The 13,209-nt window shown below is 46.7% G+C and overlaps 1 protein-coding gene across 1 annotated transcript in view; it reads right to left on the minus strand.

Annotated features, from left to right (window-relative positions):
• KCNMB4 (potassium calcium-activated channel subfamily M regulatory beta subunit 4) overlaps positions 1-13,209 on the minus strand; it is a 37,414-nt gene that overhangs the window by 22,783 nt on the left and 1,422 nt on the right. The gene's annotated exons all lie outside the window — the stretch shown is intronic.

The following is a 13,209-nucleotide window of genomic DNA, read 5'->3' on the forward strand; positions in this document are numbered from 1 at the left end:
TATTTTATTGTAGTTAGAAACTCAGTCCTTGTACTGGGAACGATTCAAGTATGCAGAAAAGAAGCTCAATGCAATATTTTCACCGAAGCCTACCAATACCATTTTTACTATGGGCTATATGTAATCTGCTTAAAATAGACCCACTGAAATGAATGGGACTTACGTTAGACTAACATTAGATATCACCCACTGGATTCAGTCCATGATGTCCAAGTCATTTGGGCACAATCCTATGCATGTTTAGACAGAAAAAGAGTCCTACAAACTTTTTTCTGTCTAAACAGCCATAGGATTGCACCCTTGGGTTGCAATCCTGAACACATCTACCTGGGAGTAAATCCCACTGGATACAGTGGGGCTTACTTTTGAGTAGAAAAGTATATGTCTACACTGTTGATGTGGTAGAAACAGCATCTGAACTATGGTGGCCATGTGTCCTCTTTTACAGACGACAGTCCTCTAGTTGGACTGCCAGAGGATGTCCTCTATTTTGGGGGTGTCCTCTATTTGAAGGGCTGCCCAGTCCAAGTCCAGTATAAAGCTAAAGCACCATCAGAAGGAAGAGCCAGGCCTTGAAGATGCCCATCAACAGCACCTGGACAGTAGACTGAGCGAGGCACACAGATCACCTGGTCACAGTCTTCCACATTACAGTGAGATGTACTGTATTTCCATTCAAATTATAATAATTATTTCTAAATTATAAATACATACAAATTAGCATATGCAAATGTTATGCGAATTGCTGCCCGCTGTTTTAGAATCATAGAATAGTAGGGTTGGAAGGCGCCTACAAGGCCATCGAGTCCAACCCCCTGCTCAATGCAGGAATCATTGGTGATACATTTCATCTTTTCAGCAGTTCATTAGTAGGGATGTCAGAGAATTCCCCCACGGATTCCAGTGAGGCTGGATTCTTTAGAATCTGGACCCCCAGAATCCGTGGCGGAACGGGCTCCCACCCCCATGAAATCCCCCTGGGGCGGAACTTATCTTGGGCAGATGCAGCAGCTCCGGCTGGTCTCCTGGCCGGCCGCGGCAGGGCTGCTGTGGCCGCCATTTGCGTTCTTGTAGCCATGATACGTAGCCTATCACGGCAAACAGCAGGGACGCAAATGGCAGCCGCGACACCATTTGTGCCCCTGCTCTTTGCCGTGATAGGCTACGTAAGTATTTACGTAGCCTATCACAGTAAAGGCAGCCACACAAATGGCGTAGCGGCCGCCATTTGCGTGGCTGCCTTTACCGTGATAGGCTAAGTAAATACTTACGTAGCCTATCACGGCTGCTTGCAAGGACGCAAATTCCCCAACTTCTCATAGTAAACAACTAAGTTTTCCAGGGAAAACACACCCAAATTAAAAAAACCAGTTAGGAAGGTAGAAAGCCAGCAGGGGGATGGGGCTATCCAGTGTATTGCATTGAGTGCCACATGTACGACTATCTACCTGCTGGATGGAAGTCATGGGTGTGTGCTCAGTGTAATCAGCTCCTGGCTCTCAGAGAACAAGTTCATTCCCTTGAGGACAAGGTTGCTGACCTGGAGAAGCTAAGAGAGGTTGGTGGATGAGACCATCAGGGACCTATTAGCTATGTCCTACTCCCAGGGTGACAGCTCCTTTGCTGTCATGGAGAATGCGGGTCTTGGGGAAGAAGGGCGTCATTCTGAGGAAGAGACCCATTCCTTGGAAGACGAACAAATATCCTCTCGCACCAGGGAGAGGGGGGCTTGTGGTTGTGGGAGATTCCATCATTAGACACATAGACAGCTGGGTTTGTAATGGGTGTGTAGACTGCATGGTGAACTGCCTGCCTAGTGTGAAGGTTGAGGATATCACGTGCTCTCTAGGTAGCCTAGTAGATAATGTTGGGACTGAGCCAGTGGTCGTGGTCCATGTTGGTACCAATGATGTGGGGAAATGTAGTCGTGAGGTCCTGGAAGCCATATTTAGGTTGCTAGGTAGGAGGTTGAAATCCAGGATCACCAAGGTGGCTTTCTCTGAAATGCTACCTGTTCCATGTGCAGGAGCAGCTAGACAGGCGAAGCTTAGGAGTCTCAATGCGTGGATGAGACAGTGGTGCCGGGAGGAGGAGTTCAGATTTGTTAGGCACTGGGGAATGTTTTGAGACAAGCCAGGCCTGTACAAGATGGACGGGCTCCACTTGAACCAAAATGGAATCAGGCTGCTGGCGCTAAACATAAAAAGGGTGGCAGAGCAGCTTTTAAACTAAACCCTGGAGGAAAGCCGACAGGAGCTGGGAAGCATCCGGTTGGGGTCAAATCATCCCAAAGGGATAAAGATGAAAAAGTTTTTGATTGCCCAAATGTAGAAGGGGAAGAAATAGGCCAGGAGTACATGGTAGAATGTAATAGCCAATCAAAGGGGCCAATGTCCCATAGCAAAAGATGCACACGTCAGAGGCATCTGGGAAGGGATACTATGTATAGGTGTTATTATGCAAATGTTAGATGCCTCCAAGCCAAAATGGGAGAGTTGGGAGTGCTTGGTTTTAAAGGAAGACGTGGATATAGTGGGCATTACAGAAACCTGGTAGACCGGAGAGAAACAGTGGGATACAGTCATCTCTGAATATAAACTCTATAGGAAGGACAGGGAAGGGCATACTGGGGGAGGTGTTGTCCTGTACGTCAAAGAGGGCATAGTGTTGAGTGGACTAGAACATGTAAAAAGGGTAGACTCTTCCACAGAAGCACTGTGCGTGACAATACCAGGCTCCAAAACTAATTTAGTGCTAGGAACATGCTATCGTCCCCCAGACCAGAATGCTCAGAGTGACCTTGAGATGGAAAATGAAATCAGGGAGGCCTCCAAACAAGGAAGTGTTGAAATAATGGGCAACTTCAATTACCCCCACATCGATTGGGTAAATGCATATTCCATCCACGACAAAGAGGTTAAATTTCTCGATGCCCTAAACGATTGTGCCCTAGAACAGTTGATCATGGAACCGACCAGAGGGGAGGGGACCTTGGATTTAATCCCAAGTGGTGTTGCCCAGGACCTAGCACAAGATGTAAATGTTGTTGAACCACTTGGAAACAGTGATCACAGTGCTATCAGATATAATATATATTTAAGTGGAAAATTGCTCAGAAAGTCCAACACAGTCACATTTTACTTCAAAAGAGGAAACTTCTCTAAAATGAGGAAACTGGTGAAAAAAGAGGGAGTCAAGAGAATTAAATCTCTTCAGAATGCTTGGAGATTATGCAAAACCACAATAATAGAAGCCCAGCTAAAATGTATACTACATTTAGGAAAGGTAGCACCAAGTCCAAGAGGTCACCAGCATGGCTAATAAGAAGTGTTAAGGGTGCTATACTATTAGAGAAAAGAGAGCTTCCTTCAGAAAACGGAAGTCTTGCCCAAGCGAGGAAAACAAAAGGGAGCTCAAGCTTGCACAAAGGCGATGCAAGCAGACAATAAGAGATGCAAAAAAGCATTTTGAAGAGCATATCGCTAACAACATCATAGCCAACAAGAAAGAATTCTTTAAATATATCAGCAACAGAAAACCAGCTAAGGAGGCAGTTAGACCATTGGATGATAATGGAATTAAAGGAGTACTGAAGGAAGGCAAGGAGATTGTAGAGAAGCTGAATGAATTCTTTCCATCCGTTTACACTGCAGAAGATATAGGACAGATACCTGTGCCTGAACTGATGTTTTCAGGAAGGGAGGCTGAGGACCTAAGGCAAATAGTGACAACAAAAGATGAAGTTCTCAACCTTACTGATAAATTTAAAGCAAATAAATCACTGGGCCTAGATGGTATCCATCCTAGAGTTCTCAAAGAACTCAAATATGAAATTGCTGGTCTTCTAACCAAAATATGCAACATGTCCCTAAGATCAGCCTCTATACTAGAGGCCTGGAAGATGGCCAATGTAACACTAATTTTCAAAAAGGGATCCAGGGGGGATCTGGAAAATTACAGCCGCATTAGATTAATGCCTGTTCTGGGTAAATTGGTTGAAGGCATTATTAAAGATAAAATTAGTAAGATTATAGAAGGACAAGCCCTGCTGAAAAAGAATCAACACGGCTTCCGCAAAGGTAAGCCCTGTCTCACTAATCTTTCAGAGTTCTTTGAGAGTGTCAATAAACATGTAGATAGGGGTGATCCAGTAGACATGTTTACTTGGACTTCCAAAAGGCTTTTGACAAAGTCCCTCACCAAAGACTCCTGAGCAAACTTAGCAGTCATAGAATCAGAGGACAGGTCCTCTTATGGAACAGAAAGCAGAGAGTAGGAATAAATGGTAAAGTCTCCCAATGGAGGGAAGTAAATAGTGAGGTTCCACAGGGATCTGTATTAGGACCAATGCTTTTCAACCTGTTCATAAATTATCTGGAATTAGGAGTGAGCAGGGAAGTCACCAAGTTTGCCGATGACACCAAATGATTTAGGGTGGTTAAAGCAAAAAGGGATTGTGAAGAGCTCCAAAAGGATATCTCCAAACTGGGAGAAAGGGCATCTACATGGCAAATGCAGTTCAATGTAAGCAAATATAAAGTGATGCACATTGGGGCAAAAAAAACCCCCAACTTCAAGTATAACCTGATGGGATCTGAGCTAGTGGTGACTGACCAGGAAAGAGATCTTGGGGTTGTGGTGGACAGCTTAATGAAGATGTCAACCCAGTGTGCAGCCGCTGTTAAAAAGGCAACTCCATGTTAGGCATAATTAGAAAAGGAATTGAGAATAAAACTGCCAATATTATACTGCCCCTATACAAATCTATGGTGCAGCCACACTGGGAATACTGTGATCAGTTCTGGACACCACACCTAAAAAAGGATATTGTAGAGCTGGAAACAGTGCAGAAAACGGCAACTAAAATGATCAAGTGGCTGGAGCATCTCCCCTATGAGAGGTTACAACAGCTGGGATTATTTAGCTTGGAAAAAAGGAGGGTAAGGGGAGACATGATAGAGTCTACAAAATGATCCATGGTGTGGAGAATGTGGACAGGGAGACATTTTTCTCCCTCTCTCAAAGTACTAGAACCCAGGGTCATCTTATGAAGCTGATTGGTGGGAGATTCAGGACAGATAAAAGGAAGTAGTACTTCACACAGTGCATAGTTAAATTATGGAATTTGCTACCAAAGGATGTAGTGATGGCCACCAATTTGGATGGCTTTAAAAGGGGGTTGGACAAATTCCTGGAGGAAAAGGCTATCAATGGCTACTAGTCCTGATTGCCATGTGCTACCTCCAGTACAAGAGGCAGTGAGCCTAGGTACACCAGTTGTTGAGGAACATGGGTGGGAGGGTGTTCTTGTGCTCATGCCTTGCTTGACCATTCCCGGCTGGCAGATTATTGGCCACTGTGTGAACTGAATGCTGGACTAGATGGACCCTTGGTCTGATCCAGCATGGCTATTCTTACACGGAGATGCTTTCTGAGGAGATTACATTTAAATCTGGATTTTTATGAAATCAGGTTTGTTCCTCCCGCAGCAAATGTAGCCAGTAAAGTGATGTATACATTTTTTAAAAACCTGCTCTCACAGGGCAAACTGCACCTGAAACTGCATTAGTTGGGGGATGGGCGGGCCAAGTCCTGCAAGTAGAACTGAATGTCATCAACTGCGCTGGTGTAGGGCTGCGAATGGGTGGAGGCCTACTCCCTGCCCCTCTCCTCGCTCGCGTGCTCAGTGAAGTACAATGGAAGAGAATGAGTTACTTCTGAGCAGACATGTTTAGCCAACACCTCTCCTTGTGTCCTCCCTTTCTTGGCAGGAATAGGGGTCATTTGGGGGAAATCAGCTTTTTAAATCGTTACAGTCCTGCGTACCTCCGCTCTTCCATAAGAGCAGCGGTTTAAAACAACAGGCTTGCTTGCTCCTCGCCCTTCACCCCGCTTGCATTCTCAGTGAAGTGCAATGGAAGAGAATGAGTTACTTCCAAGCAGACATGTTTAACCAACACCTCTCCTTGTGACCACCCTTTCATGATACAATTCTCCCTTTTGCCTATCAGGGCTGCACCCCCCAGCCTGCATCAAAGCCAACTGAGGTCACACAGACTCTCAAACCACACTGAAGTCACCATGATGGGAAAATCTGATGCAAAATGACTTTGCAAAGCAGTGGCTTTTCGGGGAGAAAAATGCAGTTGATGCACAGTGGGGGTTACATCATCTGCCATGATCATCTGTGAGGAGCAGCAGAACCAGAGTAAATCTCCCCTGTAGATGGGGCCCTGGTAGGAAAAAAAAAAGATGGCAGAAACATGGGAGGGTTACAAATGGAAGATAACAACATCTAGACCCCCTGTAAAATGTGGAAAGGGGACTGCACAATAAAAGCTTCATCTGGAAGCACTCTTACAGGGTTGCAAGATGTTTATGACCTCTTCACCGTAGCTAATTCTGCACCGTGCTTCATCCACCTCAGGCTTGCTTGCTCTAATTTCCCTCCGCTCTTGTCCTCACTACTTGCCTCTTCCATCCTGTGTAGCCACAGTATGGAAAGAAGCAAATTTTGGTTGCCAGGCAACTATAGGACACAAACCTCAGTTACATCCAAGGTTGTGCCTTGCTTATTTTCTTCTCAACCAAGAGATGCTTCTTTTTCTCTTTTCACCAATACCAGCAAAATAACAAACGAATAAAACAACTGCAACAATTATGGGTGGAGAGTGCCTGAATAAAGAGAACAATACACAGATGAGAGAAACGGGTGAGCCACAATCCAGACAATAATAAAATAAAAGGAGAGAACAACTATCATTAAACAAACACTAGAATTACAATTTTACACAAGCATGGCAGGCGGACAAAAATACCGAAATAGCTCGACTCCTCCAACATGGAAAGGTCTAAAACATTTGCTGCCAAAATAAAAAAGACTGAGCTTCACCAATAAATATAGATGCAAATCAGTCACTGACAGTGAAGATAAATGCATGGGAGGGAGCAAATGAGTGGGCTGGCTCCCGTCTCCCCGCCCGCTTCTGCTTCGCTTAACAACCTAGTTCCTGGGTTGTTCTCCATGTCATCTGAACCCGGAACTCTGAGTTGTTGAGGGAGAAACAACCCAGCCTGTTAACCATGGTTTGTTCTTGTGTTTGCTGGTAGACGAAAGGTTTCTCAGGGTGAAGACAAGGAGAGTTTATTCTCTCAGAATCCACTAGCACAGAAGGACTAAGTCAACCGCCCTGATACAAAAAATATTCTCTCATGGGCAATGAAAAGTTCAGCAGGTGGCTGGCCCCTCCCCACCCCCCTCTCAGGATAGTATTAATCCAGGGATTAATGCATGAAAGAAGGAAGTAGGGAGGCACAGAAACAAACAGGGTCAACTTAGCCAAATTATTTTCTTGTTAATTTCAGAGTGAATTTTAGTTGCTTTTCATTCATTTTGACTGTCTAAGTTCTAAGCTTCCCTCATCTCTCTCTCTCTCTCTCTGTGTGTGTGTGTGTGTGTGTGTGGCACGTGTTAGGACAGCCTTTCTCCTTTGTAAAACAGTGTGGTTGTCTGATGGGAAATGGCAGGTCTCCAGCCACTGTCGATGGGAGCACCAAACCCCATCAATGTGTCAGTGCCAATCGTAGACCCTCCTTTTGCATCTGAAGCAAAAACCTAGAATGGCATCCCCATGTGACTAGAGCTCACTTTTAAAGTGGCACACGAAGACAGAGATGGAAAAACCTAAGAACCCAAAGATCCATCTAGTTCAGCATTCTGCTTCCCACAGTGCCCAACAAGATGCCTATGGGAAGCCCACAACCAGGACGTGAGTGCAATAGGCCTCTCCTGCTGTTGCTCCACAGCAACTGGTATTCAGCGGCTGGAGGAATGGGGCGGACATGTTATCTGGAACCTTCAGCCCAGAGCAATTGCTTCATGTCAATTGCCATGAATGTGATGTGGCTGCAAAAAAGGCAAATGCTCTTTTGGGCTGCATTAATAGAAGCATAGCTTCCAAATCCCGGGAAGTACTAGTTCCCCTCTACTCAGCACTGGTTAGGCCTCATCTGGAGTACTGTGTCCAGTTCTGGGCACCACACTTCAAGAAGGATGCAGACAAACTGGAGAGGGTTCAGAGGAGGGCAACAAAGATGATCAGGGAACTGGAAACAAAGCCCTATGAAGAGAGACTGAAAGAACTGGGCATGTTTAGCCTTGAGAAGAGAAGACTGAGGGGAGATATGATAGCGCTCTTCAAGTACTTGAAAGGTTGTCACGGAGAGGAAGGCCAGGATCTCTTCTTGATCATCCCAGAGTGCAGGACACGGAATAATGGGCTCAAGTGACAGGAAGTCAGATTCCGGCTGAACATCAGGAAAAACTTCCAGACTGTTGGAGCAATACGACAATGGAACCAATTACCTAGGGAGGTAGTGGGCTCTCCCACACTGGAGGTGTTCAAGACGAGGCTGGACAGCCATCTGTCAGGGATGCTCTGACTTGGATTCCTGCATTGAGCAAGGGGTTGGATTCAATGGCCTTGTAGGCCCCTTCCACCCCTACTAGTCTATAATTCTATGTTGCTTCATGGTAAGGCCAGCCCTGCACCTACCAAATCAGGGGTGAGGAACCACCAGTCCACATGCGGGATGTGGCCTACAGCATCTCTGGACCTAGGCCATAGCTCAGTGGTAGAACAGCTGCTTTGCATGTAGAAGGTCCCAGGTTCAATCCCTGGCAGCTCCAGGTAGGGCTGGAAAACAATCTTGCCTGGAGCCCTGCTGCCAGTAGACAATACTGCGCTATATGGACCCATGGACTGACTCAGTATAGGGCAGCTTCCTGTGTTCCTATGTCCCCTCCTTGGCCCCAGTCAGCAATTAGGCTTACAAAAAGTGTTCCAATTCATAAGAGTTCCAATTCACAAGAGTTCCAGTTCACAAAAAGAGTTCCAATTCACGTGAATGGGATTTTTTTTCAAAGTCAAATGGGTGATTTCTAGTGGGAAGGGAAGGGAAGGGAAGGGAAGGGAGAAAGAAAGAAAGAGAGAGAGAGAAGGGGTGATAAAGAGAGAAAGGGAATGGCACAAAGAAAACGGGTGGGCTGCCCCTAGCTCTGGCCCCACCCACTTCTGGGTTCAACTCCACCCACCTCCGATTCTGGCCCCACCCACCCCTGGCATGCAGCCCCCAAGAGATGCCCCCAAGGGAATGTGGTCCTCTGACCAGCTGTGCCACTTGGTGAACTGTTTTTGCTTTCCTTCTCCAAGTCGTCCATGCCCTGTTCCGTAAGGTTTTCAAATTCTGGTACTCAAACATTTTACAGCCATTTATATCTGATTGCGATTATATTTAGCACTTCCTCTTTGTTCAGAATAGCATGCTTATGAACAACAGGCTGCTGCGGTGGACTTGAAGCTGTAAGACACTGCAATAAATCACGATACAACCTTCCCAGCATTTAAATAAGGAACTTTCAGCGATGAGCCAAATGCAAAGGACAAAAAAAACAACCAAAAAAACAGCTTCAAGGAAATTTTTTAAATGATGCTGGCACCTTTTTGCGGCACTTTGCCTACACATGAGAACCACGGTTGTCACAGTATGACAGCCATTCAGAGCTATTCCAAAAGTTTCTAAGGCCATTCAGCAACACTAAGAAAAAGTCATGACTAGCAATCAGCAACCAGATTCTCCCACCACTGTTTTCCCTGTTTGCTCTGTAACAAGAGGAGAGGCATCTCTCCAGTCTGGAAAAAATAGCTGTCGGTGCCACTAGAAAATGTAGCAGAGGGGCAAGAATTGAGTGGCAAGAGATTGGAGAGGAGAGGGAGAAGAGGATGGTAGGTACAGGCAGAGGGTGAATTCAACAATGAAGGACAGAAGTAAGGAAAACCTGGGCATTTTCATATTTTATTTATTTACCTGGCCCAGATTTTTTTTATTTATTTGGACTTACAGTACACCCATCACAAGGGCTTTGAGCGGGTAATAATATGTTAATTATTCTACACTATCCTTATTTTCCTAGTAGTCCTCCTGGGCTGTGTGCGCTTCATTGCTCTTAAAACTTACTGCAGTTGTCTGGTAACCCAGCTGCAAAGCTTCCGAGACCTACTGGTGGATCCTATCCTGCCACTTGAGAATCTCAAATTAAGAGGTAAGTTCCAGAAAAAAAAACAGGGTTAGCCTGCAGCACCAAAAATACTAAGACAGCTGTCACATCTTCATCACCAACCTAACTGGTTTACTGCAGCACGAACCTTAGAAACGTAGGAAGCTGCCTTATACTGAGGCAGACCGTTGGTCTATCTGGCCCAGTATTGTCACTGACTGGCAGCGGTTTTCAAGGGTTTCAGGCAGGATTCTTTCCTTGCCCCCCCGGAGAAGCCGGGGATCGAACCTGAGACCTTCTGCACGCAAAGCATGTGCTCTGTCGCGCCGAGCTATGGCCCCCACCTTCATAGCCAACAGCCCTTTAATGCTTGAAACAGACATAGGAGAAGACGGATACTGACTGAGAGTGCCTTCAGGTAGACATGATGTTGCCATCCAACTTTCCAATTGCTCAAAGCGGCTGTATGTTTTAAAAAAAAACCCTGAGTAATTCATTTGCTATCTACACTTCTTACGGTGAATAACGGTCAGATATTTTTCCACCACCAGCGAAAAAGAATGACACTTTAAACTGCCACTATTAAAGAAAAAGATTATGCAGGTAAGAAACTCGAGGCGTTGTCTGGGTTTCATGAACTGCAGTCTGCTCTTGGTCTCTCCGACAGAACAGAGCCACACTGCTGATTTAGAAAACTCCTGTTAATTTTCCTCTCGTGGCTGCATGATGGATTCATAGGTCTAATCGGGAAAAACTTTAAGTGCACCCCCCCCCAACGTAGAGGTGGAAATATGCAACATGTGTCTGGAAACACACGCATCATATAGGAAACATCTGTCGGAGCAGTGGCACTGTTGCGCTTCCCGTCAAGCATCCACTCTGCCAATCTGGAGTTTGCAGCCATGTAACTTATGGAAGGATCTAAAGAATCTAAACTTGCTTATTTAATGGCAAGTGGAAGAAACAGCAGCAATAATAAAAATAATAATGTGCATAGCACTTTCAAGCATTTAAAGTGCTTCACATACATTATCTAGTAATAATCCTTACAACAACCCTGCAAGGTAAATTGAGCGGGACTGAGGCTCAGAGAGAGTGGCTTGCCTGAGGCCACCTAGTGAGCTCATGGCAGAGGCAAAATCCAAGCCAGGGACTTTCTGATTCTCAGTCTCTTAGCCACACCAGCCCTCAGCAGGTTTATTTCCCAATAGGGTGCTGCTCTTTCTCCCCATCTCGGCTTCTGTCACAAGCAGCTTTGTCCCCCTCTCTCCCTTTTAGGGAACCGGTGGACCAACGGCACCCAAGGGGTGTTTCCATATCTCAGTGAGTATGGACCAAGCCTGCCTGCATTGCCTCCCCCGCCTCGAATGGATCCCGCCACTTCAGGCTGCAGTCAGTCCATTTGTGGCTCATTCCCTGGAGTTAATTAGAAATCTCCTTCCTTTTTAATGAGACCCTCTCAGGAGCCTCAGCCACTTGCAAGCCAAGCTCCTTGCAGGCACATCTGCTGCTAAGATGAGGTAGGAAAACTGGAGCAGAAAGGATTCATGGGAAACTTCAATTCAATCGCGGAAAGTTTAAACTATGGTAAGAGAGCAGAGGAAAGCTGGTGGGTCTTCAGACATGGACTCACTGAGTGGCACTGGGAAAGTTACTTCCTCTCAGTCCAGTTCCTCAAACTGCAAAATGGGAATAGCAATACTTTACTCCATGGGCGGCCGGGGGGGGGGGCGGTATTGTTATTACTCCACCCCTCCTCCCATGCCAAAGAGCTTCCCTCCTGCACCAGACAGCTGCTTTGGGTGGGTGGGAAGCAATTTTCCTCCAGAGGAAAGGGCCAAACTATGGTTTGGTTTGCACTGTGGTCCCAATCCTGAACACACACACACACGACCCCAGCGGCTACTTACAATTTTAAAAAGGTACGCAACCATGTGTTTCAAAACATCGTGTGTATTTTGGTGCTTAGGAGCTCAAGGCAGCATATGTAACCTCCCCACTCCCCCCCCCCCAAGATATCTTCACAACAACCCTGCGAGTTAGGTTATGCCGCAAGAAAAAGTTCCCGGGCCAAGGGCACCGCATCTGCTTCATGGCTGCGTGGGAATTTGAAGCTGGATCTCCCTTGTCTACGCCCAGCACTCTAACTCTAGCTAGGAAAGGAAACACACTCTGCACACTCTCAGAGGCACCCTTCTTATTTCACATGCTCGTGAGGAAAACAGGTTCCAGGGACAATCAGATTACCAGATGAGACTTGCCCATGGGATAGGAGACCATGTGCTATAGCGCAGACAGGACTCCCTGTGCTTTTCATAGTAGTACCGAATTTCAACAGCACCAAGTTTTCTCACTCCCGGAACTCTTCACAGGACAAGCTGCACTTTGCAGCAATTCCCACTTTTATACAACTCTTAGAAGAACCAGAGCTCCTATTTGCTTTGGATTTAGCTACTCTACAGCTTAGGTGGTTAATTAAATAGAGGAGCAGGCATCATGCAGGCTGTACATTACGTTCTGGGTAAGGGGCATCTGGCAAGCTTCTCTGGCGCTGAAGGAGCCTCTGGATTTGCCAGCTGCCTCCGGTCCAGGCAAATGCTGCCCGGGAGGGGGGTGATGGGAGTTGTAGTCCAACACATCTGGACAGCTCCGGGTGGTGGAAGGCTGGAAGTTGGACGGCGACAACTGTCACCTGACCTACCCACCCCCAGAGTCAAATCCAGACATCTGGGAACTAAAGGAGGCAACAGGCTGCCCTGTGAAGGATACCGAAGACCACTCGGCACACGCAGGACAGGAGCATCACGCGCGTGGAATCGCTCCTCATCAGGGCGAAAGAAACGACCCATCCTTCCCACCAGTGGTTCCTAGAACCTTCCACTCTCCTGGCTCGGGCTCCAGTACCCTGCCTGCTCGGGGCTGGTACGGGAGGGGGAGTCACGTCGGGGCTGAATTTCCAGAAGCAAATGCGCCCAAGTGGAAACCCGCTTGGCAATCCCGCCCTTTGACCCCCCAGCCCTCTTTTCCTCAGCCCAGCGGGTCAGCTGCGAGGAAAGGGGGGTCCCTCTGCACATGCCCGGAGGCCGTCCTGCCTGACGGTCCCTTCCTCCGATCGGCCCTCGGCGTCGAAAGCCGGGTCTGGCTGCACTTAC

Source organism: Heloderma suspectum, chromosome 7 (assembly GCF_057233095.1).
Source record: "Heloderma suspectum isolate Gila_16-S chromosome 7, 16-S_ref, whole genome shotgun sequence".
Lineage (NCBI taxonomy): Eukaryota > Metazoa > Chordata > Lepidosauria > Squamata > Helodermatidae > Heloderma > Heloderma suspectum.